This window comes from Furipterus horrens, unplaced genomic scaffold (genome assembly GCF_987537825.1).
Source record: "Furipterus horrens unplaced genomic scaffold, mFurHor1.1.pri manual_scaffold_7, whole genome shotgun sequence".
Taxonomy (NCBI): Eukaryota; Metazoa; Chordata; class Mammalia; order Chiroptera; family Furipteridae; genus Furipterus; species Furipterus horrens.
Window position 1 is genome coordinate 26,658,929 of NW_028327177.1, and position 7,002 is coordinate 26,665,930.

General features: G+C 44.3%; 1 pseudogene; it reads left to right on the top strand.

Moving 5' to 3' along the window:
- Nucleotides 1-669: 669 nt before the first annotated feature.
- On the top strand, nucleotides 670-1,970 carry LOC150004155 (keratin, type I cytoskeletal 18 pseudogene; annotated as a pseudogene).
- The last annotated feature ends 5,032 nt before the right edge of the window (nucleotides 1,971-7,002 follow it).

A 7,002-nucleotide genomic window follows, 5' to 3' on the forward strand; every position in this document is an offset into this window, starting at 1 on the left:
TAGAGTCTGAAATAGGGTCATGATGTCATATACCTGTTTACAGCATAAATGGGGCATAGAATGACCCAAGGACAGATTGTCAGAATTCTTTAGTAGGACATGCATTCAATAAAGCTGAGACTTCGTCCTCTCAAGAATCAACTAGGCCCTGGGAACACACTTCCAGCAAGATTGCCCTTCATTCTAGAGCACTGCGTCTCAAGGTGGCCTGCCCGTGGCAGTGGTGGATTAGGGCATGTTCCAGGTGATCTAGAAGACGGGCCCCAAATGTAATTGACAGTGAAGTGGCGTGCACACATGTGCACACATGAGTGTGTACATGTCCGGGCACATTACTGCCAAATCTAAATATGCCTTAAAAAATACAAAGAGTTAGTGTAACCTCCACTAGGTCAGTTCTAGGGCAGCATGTGTCCACGGGTTATAAACTTGATGGTAGCCAGCAAAAGAGTAAACAAGGGGACTCTGAGCTTTAAGCTCTAATAGACTAACATGGAAGGTGTTTGGACATGGGGACTCTGCCCCATTCTGAAAGGGTGGGTCAGAGAATCACACTGATACTGTAGAGGAGAAAAATGTTGGCAGGCATAGGCTTTCAGTAATGTTAACACCCCTCCCACCATTAAGAAATGGTTGGGGGACTGAAGCTTCAACCTGAGTCTTGGCTTCTCGCCTTTCTCCCTGAGCAACATGAGCTTCAGCACACGCTCCAGCTTCTCCACAAACTACCGGAGCCTGGGCTCTGTGCAGTCTTCCAGTCACCGGGTCCGGCCGGCCAGCAGCGCGGCCAGTGTCTATGCAGGCGCCGGGGGCTCCTCGGTGTCCCACTTCACCAGCATGCGGGACAGCTGGGGATCCAGGGGCCTGGCTGCAGGGATGGCCAGGGGTTTGGCAGGCATAGGGGGCATCCAGAGCAAGAAGGAGAGTATGCAATGCCTGAATGACCACCTGGCCTCCTACCTGGAGAGGGTGAGAAGCCTGGGGGCTGAGAATCGGAGATTGGAGAGCAAAATCCAGGACACCTAGAGAGGAAGGGAGCCCAGGTCAGAGACTGGGGGCATTATTTCAAGACCATTGAGAACCTGAGGGCTCAGATCTTTGCAAATTCTGTGGACAATGCCCGCATAATCCTGCAGATTGACAATGCCCATCTTGCTGCTGATGACTTAAGAGTCAAGCATGAGACAAAGCTGGCCATGCACCAGTCTGTGGAGAATGACATCAATGGGCTCCGAAAAGTCATTGATGACACCAACATCACTCAGCTTCAGCTGGAGATGGAGATCGAGGCTCTCAAGGAAGAGCTGCTCTTCATGAAGAAGAACCACGAGGAGGAAGTAAATGGTCTACAAAAACCAGATTGCCAGCTCCGGGCTGACTGTGGAGTTGGATGCCCCCAAATCGCAGGACCTCAGCAAAATTATGGTGGACATCCGGGCCCAGTATGACGAGCTGGATCCGAAGAACCGAGAGGAGCTAGACAAGTACTGGTCCCATCAGATTGAGGAGAGCACCGCAGTGGTCACCTTGCAGACCGCTGAGATAGGAGCTGTTGAGGTGACACTCACGGAGCTGAGACGTACAGTCCAGTCCTTGGAGACTGACCTGGACTCAATGAGAAATCTGAAGGCCAGTTTGGAGCACAGCCTGAGGGAGGTGGAGACGCGCTATGCCATGTGGATGGAGCAGCTCAATGGGATCCTGCTGCACCTGGAGTCAGAGCTGGCCCAGACCTGGCAGAGGGGCAGCGCCAGGCCCAAGAATATGAGGCCCTGCTGAACATCAAGGTCAAGCTGGAGGCTGAGATTGCCACCTATCACCGCCTACTGGAAGAAGGGGAGGACTTCGATCTTGTTGACACCATGGACAACAGCCACTCCTTACAAACCATCCAAAAGACCACCACCCACAGGACTGTGGATGGCAGAGTGGCGTCTGAAGTCAACAACACCAAAGTTTTGAGGTGTTAAAAGGCACTGGAAGTGAGGCATCCCTTTGTGGGGCAGGAGGCCAATAAAAAGTTCAGAGTTCATTGAAAAAAAAAATAGTGATGGTTGGGGAATGGCAGAGGGTCTGACTCAGGGACAAACACTAAAATAAGGCATGTGACATTCATCAATTATCACAGGACACTTTGGGAAACATATTTGGGACTACTGGTGTATGAGGTAGCCAAGTGTTCAGCCTTATTCAGGTAAAGTGGTGAGGTTTCTATTCTACTTTCATCTGTGGAATTAAGGGACAGGAAGGCATGTTTTAAGAAAATATCTAATGATTGGCATGACTGTAAGAAAATATCAGTATTCGCTCTTTTCCTCTCCTTCCTGACTGCTCTCATACCTTGTTCCTCATTATTCTTGTTGATCTACGTCATTACATTAATTATTTTAGGTGCCTGGTACAGAGTAGTTGTTCAATTGCTATTTAATGAATGAATGAAAAAAGGCATTAAAATTTTTGGAAATACACTGTAAAGCAGCCTGGAAAAGGATGTTGAGTTAAGACCATGACAACTCAGTAAAAAAGAGAGACTGCTCAGTGTAGATTCCTTCCCTTCCTGGCCTTCTGCCTCTGCTCTTTCATTTGCCTCTCTGCCCCCCAGATCTCCCAGGAATAGCAGAAGCGCAGTGAAGACTCACCATCATCTAGGAATGACAGCATGATGATGTGCAGGAATCCCCAAAGCCCTGGTAAATCCCAAGTGAACTTCCCAGACAATAGAGTGAGGTGATTTGGAGCTTAGATCTTGGAGTCAGGCTGTCTGGATTTGCATCCCAGCTCTGCCACTCACCAGCTGGGTGTCCTTGAGCAAGGTCTTATCCTTTCTGTGTCTTAAGTTCCTCATCTGAAAATGGCTTAACAATAGTACCAACCTTATCCATCTGTTTTGAGGATTTAAGGAGAAAATCTATGTAAAACTCTTAGTGCAATGCCTGGAACATGGTAAATATTCAACAACTGTTAACTATTCATGATTCCTGCTAAATAGTCTGTGACCACACTTCTGCAGATGATATGATGGGTCTTTTTATTCATACATCCATTCTTTGATCAACCATTCCTAAAGATCTGTGATTTGAAGTCAGATGTTAGGCACAAACTGTAATATACAAATAGGAAGCAGACATACATTCTGCTTTCGCACAACTTACAACACAGAAGAGGTGACCAAAGTGTAAGAAGTGGAAAGTGTCCTTAAAAGGGAGATAGATGAAGTGCTGTGGGTGCTCAGAAGAGGGAGAGCTGTTGCTTCCAGGTTGGGAAAAGGGTCACTTCCACTGGACATGGCCTTTTCTCCTCCATACTGTACCCCTTCATGAAGAGGAAGAGAGTGCCTTTCATAAATCAAGGATATCCTAGGACCTGCTGTTTTGCCCAAGACTGGTTTCTAGCCCAGTGGTTGGAACAGTAGACAGTGAAGGGCTATAGCTTCCTGGGCTGCTGCAGCTGTGGTCACCGCTGGGGAGGAGTGGGGTTTGCAGCCTATCAGAGGCCCCTGAATCTTTATGGATCTAAGAACACTCCGCCTCTCCCTTCTCTCCCTTGATCACAAGCACCTCTCTCTCCACTCCGAGCAGGCTCATCAGTTTCTCTCCCTTAGAGGAAAAAAGGCTGTGCCATTTTGCTTGATATAGGGCCTTTCCTCCCTTAGAAACCTGCTAATCATAGCAAGACCCTGTGTTGCCCTAGCTCCACCCTAGGACAGCCAAAGTGGACCAGGCATGTGTCTGCTGGGAACAGAAGTGGGTCAGTAAGAGTTGGTTAACCTTTTAACATACACTCCTTCCCACCAGAGGCACAGAAACATAATGCACATACACACAAATTAACTAGTCACTGTTTCTGAACCTCATTCTTCACAGACTGTTGCTTAGATGGTATGGTTATCAGAGGCTTCTTGGGGGAAGGAACACAGTATTCTGCTCTGAAGTGAGAAGTTAATGTAAGATTATGGCTCAGGGATAGTGCTGTGTACAATATGAAACTCCCCATGGCCCTCCAGGCTTGCTCTTTTGAGAAGGCATTTTATTCTTGTTAAGTGGCATTAGCCAGGGACATCCCTTGATGTTGAAAAGTAGCTCTGAGGTTAAACATTCTGTTAGATCCCTGGATAGTAATCAAGCATCCCTCTGAGAGCTTAGTCTAAAAACAGTTACCCAATATCCCAATGGTAAGTCAATATTTTTTATCATATATATAATTAAATAAATATAAATATAAGTAAATAAATAAATATATTCCACTTGTACAAACTACAGCAGCACCTATAGCGGCAGTAGTTACAACAGGATTCTTTATTGCCTCCCTCTGCCAAATATCAGTGACTGAATCTCTCATGCCATTTTAGAGCAAAACATAAATGAAACAAAATCTCATCACCTGTAAAGTATAAGTACTTTATTCTTACTTTTAGGTCATAACATCTCTCTTAGTATTAAGAATTGAAAAATGGTTGATTGAACTACATATTAATATTCAAGTAAGAAACTCAAATTTGTCTTTATCACTTGATCAAAAAATATTTTGCACTTATAAGTGGCAAGACACTGCATCAAAAGCTATCAATCCTCAATGCAGACATCTGGATATTAATACTTGATTGTGGTGGGTGATAGTGACTGGCTCAGGAGAGAGGCTTGGGAGAGGATTAAGAAATCCCTCCTTTGAAGTACTCTGTAAGAATGCTAATGATTAACCACTTTCAGATTGTTATTCCAGGACCTTATCTCCAGATTCATCAGCATCATAGAATTTGCAACTAGAAGGCACCTGAGAGATCATCTAGGTGGTTCCTAATTTCACGTATGAGTGAACAAGGACTGTATCAGCATTAAATTAGAAAAAAAGTCAAGGAAAGGCTTAGGTTTATGCTTGTTCTCTAAAAACATTCTGCACACTGTTCAATAATCCATCTGAAATGTATTGAACACCTTCCATGTACAGGCATGTTGTTAGGTATCAAAGATACTAGGGAGAATGCCCTGGCCTACGTGGCTCAGTTGGGTGTCATCCCGCAAAGCAAAACATTGATGTTTCCCTCCCTTCCCCTATCTCTAAAAAATAAATATCTTAAAAAAAATCAAAATAATTCAAAGAGGGTTAAAAAAAGATACTAAGGAGGACATGGCCCCTTCCTCAAGAAACTGAGGTTTGGGGTTTATTTGTTTTTTGGCAGGCAACTTGGTACCGTGATGTTTCTAGCACATTTAACCTTCAGAGATACCATAAGGTAGGTATTACTATCCCCATTTTATAGTTGAGGAAGATGAGGTTTAGAGAGGTTAAGTCCAATATCACATGGATAGTAACTAGAAAGTAGGAATTCAGCACCTTCCTATCAGCTTGTATTGATTTTTTTCTTGCTGCATAACAAATTACCACAAACTTAGTGGCTTAAAACAATACTCATTTAGCCTTGGCTGGGTGGTTCAGTTGGTTGGAGCATCATCCCATGCACTAAAATGTCGCGGGTTTTATCCCAGGTCAGGGTTCAATCCCTAGTCAGGTGTGTACAGGAGGCAACCGATGATGCTTTGCTCTCACATTGCTGTCCAACCCCCCCCTCCCGCTGCACCCCTCTAAAATCAATAAATATATCCTCAGGTGAGGATTTTTTTTAAAACAATACCCATTTATTATTTCACAATCTCTTTAGGTCAGAGGTTTGGGCAAGTTTAGCTGGGCTTCCTGCACAGGGTCTCATGAGGCTGAAATCAAGATGTCATCCAGGATCACAGTCTCATGAGGTCTGAGGTCCTCTTCCAATTTTTCTAGTGTTGGCAGAATTCTGTGTTACTGTTGTAACATTTTTTTATTGCTGTAAGACTGAGCCCTCAGCTCTTAGAGGTCTCCCTTCACTCCCTGCCCTTTGATTCTGTCCACCACAGTGCATTTTACTTCTTCATGGCCAAAAGGAGATCATTTGTGCTGCTTCATATCTCTCCCCATTCACTGGAGTAAAGTCCTATACTACTCATAAGCCCTGCTCACATTCATGGGGAGGGCATGCACACTAAGCAGCGGGAATCTTGGGAAACCATTTTAGAATTCTGCATACCACACAAATGTCAATACCCATATATTCTTTAAATGACTCAATTCCTCTTCAAAAGTATGGGCATTGGTTCTGGGCCTAGGCAGAAAAACAAAAAGTCATATCATGTAAGTACAATGGGAAAACTATGTACAAAAGTACAGAGAAACAATGGTCTACTATGCTGAAGTGGTGGAGATGGCAAGGGGATGCTTAAGGAGAGCTTCAGAAAGTTATGTTTCAATTGGATGGTTAGAAAAATAACCATGCTTTCTAATTTTTGTCTCTACTATCTAGCACAGTCTTAAGGAATGTAGTAGACCCTTGATTAATGTTTGTTCACATGAGTGGCACCTGCCTTCTAGGTGGAGGAAGGTAAAGACCATCCTAGGTAGAGGGAATTTCATGTACAGAGGCCCAGATATTTAAAGCCACATGCTATGGTCAAGGATTAGTGAGAAGGATCAGATTATTTAAACAGGTAAGGCAAAACATGGCAAGAGAAAGGCAGACAATGGGACCAGAATATGAGTGGGAGGTGTGTGTGTGGGGTTCTTAAGTATAGTACTAAGGAAGCGGGACTTTGTTTTATAAATGGAAGGGAACACTTGAAGAGGTTTTGTTTTGTTTTGTTTTTTGGATTTTTAATTTCTTTTTTTATTGTTGTTCTATTACAATTGTCCCAACCCCCCCCCATTGCTCTCCACTGCCCCCCACCACTCACTCCTATAGTCAATCCCCACCCTGTCATTTACACTAGTTCCTTGACTAGACCCTTCCCCTTTTTTCTCTCTTACTCCCCCTCTCCTCTCCCCTCTGGTCACTATCAGTCTGTTCCTTATTTCCATGCCTCTGGTTCTATTTTGCTTGCTTGTTTGTTTTGTTCACTAGGTTCCTGTATTAAGGGAGTGAAAAGTATCAGATAAATGTTTGATAAAGTTAGTGTCAATGGAGAGCTCGGTGTGATG